Source organism: Bos grunniens, chromosome 3 (genome assembly GCF_055505025.1).
Source record: "Bos grunniens cultivar Pamir isolate PY7600 chromosome 3, Bosgru_T2T1.0, whole genome shotgun sequence".
Classification (NCBI taxonomy): Eukaryota; Metazoa; Chordata; class Mammalia; order Artiodactyla; family Bovidae; genus Bos; species Bos grunniens.
In genome coordinates this window covers 35539838-35552678 of record NC_141167.1, presented here as the reverse complement: position 1 = coordinate 35552678, position 12841 = coordinate 35539838, and the positions used below count along the sequence as shown (strand labels likewise).

Sequence of the window (12841 nt, the reverse complement as noted above, 5' to 3'; positions counted from 1 at the left end):
ATGTCGGAGAGTGTTTTGCCTATGTTCTCCTCTAGGAGTTTTATAGTTTCTGGTCTTACGTTTAGATCTTTAATCCATTTTGAGTTTATTTTTCATTCTTTATCTTTTTTTAAAACATACGTGATTGCCCTACAGTTCATAGTATACATTTCCAACTGATTAAAACATACATTCAAATATCATTTAATTGCTTGGTTGGTACTTCAAGTACCTTGTAACAGCATTTTCCTAATTCTTTCCTTCCATCCTTTCCAACATTGCATCATTCATATCACTTATCTGTAAGCTATAATAAATAAATCATTACTATTTTTATTTTGAACAAACTCTTAGACCAATTAAGAATTAGAAAATAAGAGATTTAATAACCCTAATTTGCTTTTTCTCTAATCTCCTTTCTTTCCTTAGATCTGTGTTTCTGACCTATATATTTTCCTACTTTCTGAAGAACTTTAACTTTTCTCGTAAGGCAGGTCTACTAGCAACAAATTCCCTCAAATTTTGTTTGAAAAATTTTAGTATTCCTTAACTGCTACATGGAACCAAGAACGGCACATGGGTAATTTTGTCGTTGAAGCTATCTATGTGAAGAGGCTAATGTGATGGCAGGTATATTGTAAGAGACAAGAAATGTCAGGTGCTGTTGTTTTTCTGATTGTTCCTTAGGCTCAGTTCCAATCATTCGATGAGAAGGTGATTGAAAAACACAAACTCAAGCATCTGTGGCGCTCTCTGACAAGCAATGAAACTATAAACTTTAGAGCACCCTTGGCCTCAAAGAATGAGGTTCTCTAGCAAAACCAAAACCAAAACCAAAACCAAAAAACACGCTTCTAGCCTGGCCTTTTCCGAGACCCAAGCAAGTTCTCCCGGGAGTCTCACGCTAGACATCTAGTGAGCAGCAGTCAGGCTGAGGAGTAGAGGGAAGGAGCAGAGCCTGTAGGGGCCAGTTTAGGGGGATGTCGAGGAGCAAGAGGAGGACCCTAAGGAAGGACGGGTCTGGAGGCTGACCCTGGGGGCCAGGCGGGGCAGGGGAGGTGCGCAGTGGAACAGGGGGCCAGGAAGGGGGCGGCAACGGTGCGGGGCAGGGAAGGCTGGCGGTGTTGAGAACAAAGAGGAAGAGACCCTCTGGTTCTCTGGTGTTTTGGACTGCGAAAGAGGGGCCAGACTTCGCAGCCAAGCTGGAGGTATTGGGCTCCCTGGCGGAGCCCGGACCGCAGCATTCTGGACCGCGCCCCGTCCCGGGTGCTCCTGATGGGGGCAGCCGCCTTTCTTTTCGTTGTTCATCTCAAAAGGCGGCGTGGAAAGAACTACCCGCCAGGGCCCCCAGGACTGCCCTTCTTAGGCAACTTCTTCCATCTGGACTTGAAGCAGTTACACCTGTCGCTTCAGCAGGTAGGAGCGGGCAGAGGTGCCCGGACACGTCCTGACCCTGGCCTGCAGGACAAGGGCCATTCCAGGTACCCAGGGCGGGAGGATGGGAATGCTGAGGCTAAAGCAGGCATCGGCTTTGAGCTTCTCACTTCTCCCCAGCAGCTGGCATGATTACATCTATGTTTTCTAGGAATGAAATATTAACTGTTTACTATTTAAGTGTGTGTCTTGTTACATATTATTGGGACATGCTATTTGTAATATGATCACCTGATCCCTGGTGAGGGGTCAGGGGAATGCTGTTCTTTCCCTCTGAGAGGCAGTTTCCCATGTGTAAAATGGTAATGTGTTAGTAGTTCAGTCGTGTCCGACTGTTTGCAACCCCCTGGACTGGGCCTGTCAGGCTCCTCTGTCCATGTAATTCTCCAGGCAAGAATACTGGAATGGATAGATCTCCAAGGGATATTCCCTATCCAGGTATTGAACTCAGGTCTCCTGCACTGCCTGTGGATTCTTTACCGGTGGATTCTTTACCAGCTGAGCCACCTACCTAAATCCTCACCACTTTTCAACTGAATTGCACCCATCCCTACAAGGACTGAGCCCTTCATTTTTCAACTCCCTGACCTGCAATCTCCTCTCGCTAATCATTTAAAATTATCATTTGCCTGCTTAGATGTTAGTAGTGTTTTCACTTGCTTCTCACACTTTTTCCTTAAGAGCCACCTAAAAATCTTGTTGTAGGCTTTTTCCTCTGCTTTATAATCATCTCCCTTCAGGGCTCCCTAACTGTGACCACTTTCCTTCCTTTCCCCACATTTTCTTAACTTTCTCTGCCATAGCCATATGGTTTATTATAAGAACATTTATGTGAAGAAGAAAACATTTTTGGACTAAGGTAGAAAAGTAATAAGTATGATGGATAAATGTATTTGTGAGGATATACAGTCATATAAAAAAGGTTGAGATTTATTTCTGTCTCACAAATAAGTTGAGATGTAGGCAGGGAAGACCAGGATAGGAAGGCTACTTTGTTCCACAAGGTCATCCAAAACTTCAGTGCTCCGTCTTGTTGTTCTGCTCCTGCAGCACTGTCACATATGGGTTCTGGACCAGAAAGAGGAGTGGAAAGTGGAGAGGAGTACCTTTCCTTTAAGGACACGACCTAGAAGATGTACGCATCACCACTACTCATGTTCCACTGGCGCCCCAGAAATGTGGTTTTTGATGGGAAGTGGGAAGTCATGTGGCCAGTTAACACTTATGTAGTCCTTCACTTAGAAGAAGAGAGAGAATATCTCCATGCTTTCACTTAAAGGTAAGACCTACAGAGTGAGTTAGAAAGAGCCCAACTTTATGCTCATCAGCTATGCACTAAATCTCTGTGTCTCCTTTTCTGAAAACCGTGACTACATTGTAGGGTTGTTATAAGAACCAAATAAACCAATCAGTTTACTGATGCACACAACTGATGCTTATATCTTTCTCTAATACCCTCCCCCTTTCTTGAAAACTTTATAGTAACAAACTCAAGGAAAGCCGTTTGTTGGTTATATACCAGGCATCACTTGTCTAGCCTGACTGCTTCGTGGGCTCCATCAGTCTACTCTCTGGCAACTTCCTTCCATTCCTTTGTCCAGGTCTAATCAGAGTCCTTTTGCTAAAATACATTCCCAAGTATATCAATAACAATAAATAATTTTATTATTAGTTTTAGTATTATAGTTACTTATCACCACAGTTTTAAAGATGAGAACTAGTAATAGCCCTCATATTATGCATTTGAAAACTGAAACACAAGTAAGTTAAATAACTTGACCAAAAATCACACATAAAATAACAAGTAGAATCTGCCTGAGAGAAAAGAATTTGTATGACTTCAAAATCCAAGTTCTTAAGCACTCACTGTTGTTACCTCTTGTATTCAATTTTCCAACTGCAAACAAAACAAGATCTGAAATATTTCACTCGACATTAAGATATCCTTGGTCCAGCTCACATTACCTGCCAGACTTCAGCCTTGTCCCTCATCTCTCTACACAAATGACTGGTAATTTTTCCAAGAACCTATCCTAGCCCCTGGAGTTCCTTATGTGCTTCTTATATAACCCCTATCAAATAATTTATTGCACAGAATGGCAATAATGAGAACTGACTACCTATTGATATGTTCCATTACACTGCAAGTAATTTAAACATTAAATTAATTTCATTAATTTAACCTGTACCCCCAGGGCTTGGCCTTGACCAACCACAAGGTTAGTTCTTATTAATGAATCTTCACTGCAGTCAGACAGGAGAGCTCACTTGTTCCCAAAGGCCCACATTTTCCTATCAGTGCATTTGTGTATGCCATTCACAGAGCATAAATATCTTTGTCTTTACAATAGGTGTCCTTTCACTGGCTCAAATACCACCTTCTCTTAGAAGCTTTCTCCCATATCTGGAGTGGAAATTGATTTCTTCTTTCGATATCTCCATTTCCCTTTCTATCAGCACTGGAACATATATCATCTTCCACTGTGCATTAATTTTTTTCTGTAGTGTTCTTTTACCAAGAGACTCTGATGCTTTAGGAAAACACCATAGCACATTGATCTGTGTATTGTCTCCACATGTAACATAGCAATGTCAGATGGTGCCTGGCAACTCGGAAGCATTTTGTAAAAACCTGTTGGATTGAATTTGAATTTGATTTCCACAGACTGTTCTCAGAAACCTGGCATAAACCCAAGAAAAACTGCCTTTGAAACCTCGAGTCTTAGTGGGTGTTCATGTACTCCCGGGGATTGGTGAACCCCTGAAACTGTATTCATATGTACAGGACTTTCCTGGAGAGGAGATCCCTGACATACACTAGTTTCTCAAAGGATTCTGTGATTCAAAAAAATATGAACTACTGTTATGAGACTTTATTTTGTATGTCCTTAGGTTTCTTTATTGTGCTTCATTGGTTAGAAACACTTGTTAATTATAACAGCAATGCAAGCACATTGGGACATTTAAAAACACAATTTAGCAAGTGAGAGAATCTTACCCTCCCTTGTGCCCAAGCCTCCACCAATCCCCACCCCCCCGCCCCCTCCCCCCCACACACAGACACTGCTCAGTGAATGTTCAGAGGAACAGACCCTCTCACTACTGCTAGTGGGAGTAAGAATTGGTATACTCCCATACTCCTATCAATTCATGTTGATATTTGACAGAAAACAACAAAATTCTGTAATTATCCTTCAATTAAAAATAAAAACAAAACAAGAATTGGTATACTTTTCTTTTTTTTCCTTTTTCTCTTTTTGTACCTTTGGTCAGTTGGTTTTGGGTTTAACCAAACCAAAATGATAGAATCTCGCTCAACTTATCTCATCTCACTAACTTACCATTTCTAATTTTTTTATTCTAAACATTTATTTTGCTCTATTTTATTATTTAAGTGCTTAATCCTACATTTGATATTTTTATCCTTCATAGGATAAACTTCTTGTAACCTATTACTTTTATTTGCCTTCTTTTTAGCTCCTATGTTAATCCTTGTTTTTCTATAATCATTTCTGATTTTAAGTCTGTGTTAGCCTCTTGAAGCACCTTATTTTTAACCTCTCTTATTCTTTTAAATTATTTCTTTTTTGATGACTTGCCTGTTGTACATGGAATAATATTCTCTACCTGACAAAGTATTCTCAGATGACTGTGGCTCACACATTTATATCCATGTAAAGCAATTGGCCCAGTGACTGGCATGACACGCTTAAGAATTGGTAGACATTACCATCATCAATACCAGGGCTTCAGGACTCATTTTACCTATCCATGTTTACACAGTACCATTACAGTGTTTGATCCAGTCCCTTTGGACTGAAAATATACACAGGCAGAGAATTGGCAGAGATGAAATTCTGAAGAAATTCATTTCAGAAGGTGCTTCAAGCTGAAATCCCAGGTTGTATACCTTGTCAGTGAGGAGCCCTTTAGCTTAACCTGAGATTTTCAGTAGTTCCAAAAAAAATCCTTATTATATATTCTAAATTAATTGAGAAATCTTTTTTAAATAAAACCCTAGAAGTTCTTCCAGGTGTTCAACAAAATGAAGTAAAAAATCTGATTCCCATCCTACCCTTTCTTAGAGAAAGACATATACTTTAGAGGCAGACCAGACTAAGATAGAACCTTGGTTCTGCTCTTTCTAACAAGACAGACTTACTATGCTAGTGATGAATAAACTGGACAGTGGAAGGCTTGAATTCAGGCTTGGTCTTTAATATGGGAGCAGGGTGGTGGAATGAGACTAAATCCATGATGTTTTCTCTCATGGGGTGACACAGTCCATGGAGTTCTAGGTGACTTGGAGGAGCATCAGTGCATGGCAATTGAAGAGGTTGGGCAAACCTGGAGGAAATGAGGGCTTTATTATATCTTTCTGCCTTATTCTCAGGCTGCAGTGGTTCATGCTCACTCAATTCAAGTAGGTTGAACATATGAGTGAATGTTTATAATGAATGCACATGTCCTATAATGGAGTCTAGTTGAGAGGAGGATAAATGGAGACAGGTAGAAACATCCCCATCCTACCAAGGTGTACACACAACACTCCACACACAGACTCCTCTCTATGTACGTTCCATCAGCAACATACACCCTTCATTCCTGGACACACATACCTGTGCATACTTACCTGTGATCATTCCACTGTTTTTCAGATTGTGAAGAAATATGGGAACATGATTAGCCTGGAAATGGGTGGATTTTCTACAGTTTTTTTAAGTGGATTGCCCAAAATCAAAGAAGCCCTTGTCTACCAGGACCAAAACTTGTGAACCACCCCATACAGCGTATCCAAGAGAATATCTTTAAGAAACATGGTAAGTTTCTTGACTAATGAAAGAGGTGAATGTTTGATATTCTTGTAGTCTCTGAAATGTACTTTTGTGACTGTAATTCTCCAGTACTTCAGGGACCAGCCCCCTCATAAGTTCCTGCCCCTCAAGGAAGCTGAGTCCCTCATTTCCCGGTTGAAGGCACCCCCTCAGGGCACCTGGCAGGGTCAGTGTTAATGTCAGGGATTTGGGAGAAGCAGCTTCACCTGCGTGAACTCACTCAGGACACTTTGATAAATAAGTATCCTCATCACTCAGTGATGTAATGTGTTGTTGAAGCAGAGGAAAGGCAATGCATTCCCAGGCTCTGTTTCTACTTTCCCATTCAGATCTCTTCCCCAGAAAAATGGAGGTGGATCAGCTTCCTCCTGCTGATTGTGTGATCCCTTCTTGCCTCTAATTTCTTATGTCCTGTTATTAAGGCTGTGCTCACCAGGTACTTTGAGCCTACAGTCTATAAGAGTTTGGCATGAATACTTAAAATGATCGTAAAATAAACTTGCACATTTAAAAATCTAAATGAAAAGCTGAAATATATTCTTCTACCAAAGTACCATTTTTTTCAAGTTTTTCTCAGTTCCTCTTTGCAATATTTCATCCATTAACTCTACATCATTTCGCTCTGTTATTTGTCATGTGAAGCCTGGTGCTAGGCACCAGTGGCAAAACAATGAGGAGAGTGACAAAACCCTTGTGTTTCTGTAACTTACACTCCATTCAGGAAAGCAGTATCAATTTCTCTAATGATTTAAAGCCATAGTGTTCTGAAGATAAGAGCAGGATGCACTTCTTAGGAGTATCTAACATCCTGAGACTCAGGAAAAGCTAACATAAGTAACAATTATTTTAATAAAGTTAAGAAACTATCAGGCAGAGGGAATATAATGGGAAACATCTCTGGGGTGGGAAGATGAACACAGAACTGAGGAATTGAAGGTGGCCAGTGTCGGAGAAGGCAATGGCACCCCACTCCAGTACTCTTGCCTGGAAAATCCCATGGACAGAGGAGCCTGGTAGGCTGCAGTAACTGGGGTCCCTTGACTGAGCGACTTCACTTTCACTTTTCACTTTCATGCATTGGAGAAGGAAATGGCAACCCGCTCCAGTGCTCTTGCCTGGAGAATCCCAGGGACGGTAGAGCCTGGTGGGCTGCCGTCTATGGGGTCACACAGAGTCGGACACGACTGAAGCGACTTAGCAGCAGCAGTGTAGGAAGAACAGAGATTAAATGGAGATAAAGCTGCTGAATTCAAGCAGGAAGAGTTCATGCAAGTTCTCATTAAGGATGTAGCTTTTTAACCTAATAACAATGGAAGCTCCTGAATGGTTTCAGTAGAGAAAGGAGTCTTCATCCTTACATGGTACATTTTAAAGACTTCTCTAAACTACAATGTGAAGAATGGAATAAAGGGAGCAAGAGACTATTGCAGCATTTTAGGTGAGAGGAGGTGCTGGCTTGGACTAGGGAGGTGGCGAGAAATGACAGCAGATTAGACCAGGAGAGTGGCCACGACGATACATGGATTTAAGTTACTCAGGAGGCAAATCCAGTAAGACAGGATGACCTAGAGAGAGAGAGAATGAGGCGTTGAGGTAGACACCCAAATTTGTAGATAAAGGAAAGGGGTAAGCTGTGGAGGAGGTGTTGGCTGGCCTGGTGCAGAGTTGTATAGAGTAAAGTGTGAATTCAGTCATAGATTCGTGAGTGTGAAATGCCTATAAATCAGCAGAGTCAAGCAGGCACTTACATATATGTCCAGAGCTGAGAGATAGAAATAGATGTTCATTATAAGTAGATTTCACTTAAAATTTTAGGAGTTAATGAGATTTTCCCCAAAATGGAGCATAGATAAGGAAAGAAGAGACTTCAGACGTCATCTTGAAGAGCTCCATCATTTCAAAATTCTATAGAAGATGAGTTAATGAAAGATACGGGAATATCTCTGTGATCAGAGAATTGGGAGGGAAATCTATGGAGTGTGTGACCTGGACACCATTGGAAGAGTGTTCCAAGAAAGAAGTGTCTCCTGCAGCTGACATTTCAAACTGAGATTGAGAGGATCCTGGACTGGATGGCAGGGAAGGTCATGTCCTTGTTGTGGTGGAGGGCAAAGGCAGAAATGAGAAGGAGTTGAAGGGTGCTCTGAAGTGAAGAAATGAAAGGGTGATGACCTCACATGTATTACGAAATAAATGATCATTTATTGAACACACAAAGATGGATTTTTTTTTCCTTTGCCTGTGTTGTTCCTTCTGCACAGACTGTTTATACTTCCTTGATTTGTCGAGTGATTCATTTCTCTTTTTAAGATCAGGTTAGATGAAAGCCTTTCTCCTTATGAATATGGGTTTTCACTAATCCATAAGTTAATTCTTAATATGTAGCATAATATCTACTTCAGTGTACTTTTTATGCAACAAGTCATCCAAGCATGGCCTTTTGAGTCAGGCAGACTTGATTTTGAATGCCTGTCCAGCTGCTTACTCACTCTGTGACTTTGCAGAGTTTATTTTTATCCCCGTGCCTTATTTTTCTCATCAATAAAACTTTCAGGATGTGGCAGGTATGATAAGACGTACTTCAGAGAGGTTCTGTGAGTACTTAATTACATAATACATTACAAATGCCAAAGTGTCCAGCCCTACAGGCAATCAGTAAATGTGGGTTGCTTATATCCTTTGCTTTGGGATTTTTTCTTTCTCTGAATAGTTTCAAACACCCTAAACCCTTCTCCTTCCTTCCATCTGGTACATTGTTCCTCGTGGGTCTTGTTGACTTTCTTTTCATAACCTTGGTTTTCTTTTTCCCAGGCTTGATCATGTCTAATGGCCACATATGGAAGGAGCAAAGAAGGTCCGCCCTGACAACTCTGAGGAACTTTGGTTTAGGAAGGAAGAGCTTAGAGGAATACATTCAGGAAGAGGCCGCCTACCTCATCCAGACAGTAGGAGAGGAGAACGGTGAGCATGTCATAAGACAGGTGCAGGAACCGTGGCTCATACGTTCACTAACAGATGATGAATGAGTGCCTACACGCGTGTCCTGCACCCAGCACTGTGAGGGCCCCGAGGGAATGACAGCAAACAGCAGCCATGACCTGCCCTTGTGGAGTTTGAGAATTCAAAATAAGAACATGGGTTTAAAGCATATTGTAGGTTTTAAAATCTTGGTAATCAGACTGACCCCCAGGCACTGACGTAGTACTGGCTGTGTGTCAGACCCTGTGCAGAGGGCTGTGGGTCCAGTCTCAGGGGTGGTCGTAATCAGTGTGTCATGTGTCACGTGGAATAGACTCTGGAAAATAGGAACCAGTCTGAAGCCTCCACCTCTTCTGCCTCCAGAACAGCCTTTCGACCCTCACTTCACAATCAACAATGCAGTTTCCAATATTGTTTGCTCCATCGCCTTTGGGGAGCCATTTGACTACCAGGACAGTCCAGGAGCTGCTGAGGCTGATGGATGAGGTCATGTATCTGCAGACATCAGTGAGGTGCCGTGTAAGGCAGTTCTCACTTCCTATCTTGGATTAGGATATTGGGCTGGTGTTAGACACAGATGAGATGGACTCTTCTATTCCTTTTCAGCTAAAAAGTAATATTTTGAAAATGACTTCAACACAAGCTTATTTGAAAGCAATCTGTTGACTTTAGTGTTTTGGGTAATATTTTACACATTTACTGTAGACAAAGAACATCTCTAGCATTCATGTATAGTACAGCACTCTACATGACATATACACGTGCACCTGTGCTCTTTAAAAGCACAGTGCTGTCATCATTTTTGAGCCCCTGCTCTCTGTGCCCCTCCCATCTCCACCCTCCATCAGAGGTGCCTTTCTGTTCTGGCTCTCCTCGAGCAAACTGTTTTCAGACTCATCTGGGTTAGATGCTCTTATTTTCACTCTGCATAGTTTTCTACTGTTTGAATATGTTACTGATTTTTTTTTCTATATTATCTTCATTGATGTACATGTGGAGGATTTCCAGTTTGGGAGATGTTGTGAATAAAGCTGCCATGTTCTTGTTCAGTTGTTCATGTAGACACACATGCTCATTTCTCTTGCATGTACACCTGGTCATAAAAAACTTAAATGTTTCCAAGCGGTTGTACTACTTACCCATCCATACATGACATTATACTCTAAACTTGTAGGATATGGATTTAAGGGATTCAAACCTCACCCCTTCCTTGGTAATTCCTGCCTTCCTCTTTTGTCCTGCTAAGGTTTTGAGTCTGTCAAAACCTCTGCTCAGCCGCTTGGTCTCTCAGCCCCTTTTCTGGATTTGGAAGACATTTCTAAGGGAAATCAGCCCCAAGGGTTGAGATAAATAAACCCTCAGGTATCTAAAGGAAGATTTATTCACTTTTAACAAGCAACACCGCTTGGAGATTTATGGACACATTTCACCAAAACTGAATAAGCAGTTAGCATGAATCCTGGTACATTAAATGGGCATAATGAATGTGAGCTTTTAAGATGACTACTGTCAATGTTGTTTTTGAATAACGTTCCTTATTCCCACTTCTGTAATGGTAATTCTCCCATCCAGTAATTCCATTTTCTTCCTTCCTATTAAGACAGAACCTAGGAAGTCTGGGACCTCAGGGGTACCTCACTGACTATTGTCAGGGAAAAGAAATTCCTGGGAAGGTTGGATGGTACAGTGGGACAGAGGTAATATGTATTTTTAGAGACCCAAAATAGATCAGGCACTATTGGACAATTGTACACTCTACCTCAGTTAATATTATAATAATCTTTTAAAGATAAAATGAAGCACCCTAAAGTGTGCAAGCAGATATGGGAATGTGTAAGCAAATCCACATAGTTGTCCATTCACTCTGTGTTAAGGATATTTAATATGGATCTCATGTGATTCTGCCAAGAAAATAACCCTTGTGCCCTATGGGCAGCAAGTTAAGCTATGTAGTGACAAATTACATCATCATCATCATTATTAATAATATTATTGTTGCCAAAGTCTCAACCCCATAGACTGTAGCCTGCCAGGCTGCTTTGTCCATGGGATTCTCCAGGCAAGAATACCAGCATGGGTAGCCATTCTCTTCACTAGAGGATGTTCCTAACCTAGGGATCAAACCCATGTCTCCTGCACTGCAGGCAGATTCTTTACCAACTGAGAATCCAGGGAAGCCCCATAACTAGAAAGGAGCAGAGCTAATACACACAAAGATACATACATACACACACACACACACACACACACACACACGTGACAATCACCAAGAAAAAGAAATAAAGCAAAATAAGGGAAAGAGGTACCAGATGAGCTGCTAATTATAGGAACGTCAGGTAAGACAGGTTCAAGTAAGTGACATTTGAGCAGCACCTGACTGAGCATATAACACTTTCAGTTTAATGAAGTTAGTGACTGGAGTTATATGGATTTCAGAGGAAGAGCATTCTATGTGCAAGGAATAGCAAATGCAGAGTCCTAAAGAAGAAAATCCTTTATGTTTTTGCAGAGACCAATGGGGCCGGACTGGAACGAGTAAAGAGAACAAGATGGCAGAGAATGATAGCCGAGGAGGCAACAGGAGGGTGAGGCACCAGATTATGTAGAGCTCCAGGCCAGGAGAAGGATGTAGAATTTGTCTAAATGCCTTGGAAAGTCATTGGAGGATTGAGAGCCAAAAAGTGAAATGATCCCATTAAACTGTTAAATGATCCCTTGGGCAGCTCAGTGGAAGATAGACTGGGAAGGAGGTTAGGAGAGAATCAGGAAAAATGTTGGAGGCTTTACAGCATCCAGGTAAGAAATGTTAGTGTTTTGTATGAGGATGACAAAGCAGATGGAATGGTGAGAAGTGGTCCAAGACTGGTTATATTTTGAATGGAGTGCCAAAATGATTTGCCAGAGAGGAAAAGAGGGTTGAGATAGGGATGATGAGTCCAGGGTGACTCTCATGATTCAGTTCAGTTCAGTTCAGTCACTCAGTCATGTCTGACCCCTTGTGACCCCATGGACTGCAATCCACCAGGCCTCCCTGTCTATCACCAACACACGGAGTTTACCCAAACTCATGTCCATTGAGTCGGTGATGCCATCCAACCATCTCATCCTCTGTTGTCCTCTTCTTCTCTCACCTTCAATCTTTCCCAGCATCAGGGTCTTTTCCAATGAGTCAGTTCTTCACATCGGGTGGCCAAAGTATTGGAGTTTCAGCTTCAACATCAGTCCTTCCAATGAATATTCAAGGTTGATTTCCTTTAGGATGGACCAGTTGGATCTCCTTGCAGTCCAAGGGACTCTCAAGAGTCTTCTCCAACACCACAGTTCAAAAGCAACAATTCTTCGGTGCTCAGCTTTCTTTATAGTCCAAATCTCACGTTCATACATGACTACTGGAAAAACCATAGCCTTGACTAGACAGACCTCTGTTGACAAAGTAATATCTCTGCTTTTTAATATGCTGTCTAGGTTGGTCATAACTTTCCTGACAAGCAGTAAGCATCTTTTAATTTCATGGCTGCAGTCACCATCTGCAGTGATTTTGGAGCCACTCAAAAATAAAGTCTGCCACTGTTTCCACTGTTTCCCCATCTATTTACAATGAAGTGATGGGACCG

The 12841-nt window shown here is 41.6% G+C and overlaps 1 pseudogene across 1 annotated transcript; it reads left to right on the top strand.

Annotated features, from left to right (window-relative positions):
- The first annotated feature begins 3150 nt into the window (after positions 1–3150).
- LOC147375465 (cytochrome P450 2J2-like) lies at positions 3151–9904 on the top strand (annotated as a pseudogene). The gene is made up of 4 exons (XR_015161401.1): positions 3151–3174; positions 6072–6233; positions 9060–9209; positions 9591–9904. The product of XR_015161401.1 is annotated as a cytochrome P450 2J2-like (transcript).
- The last annotated feature ends 2937 nt before the right edge of the window (positions 9905–12841 follow it).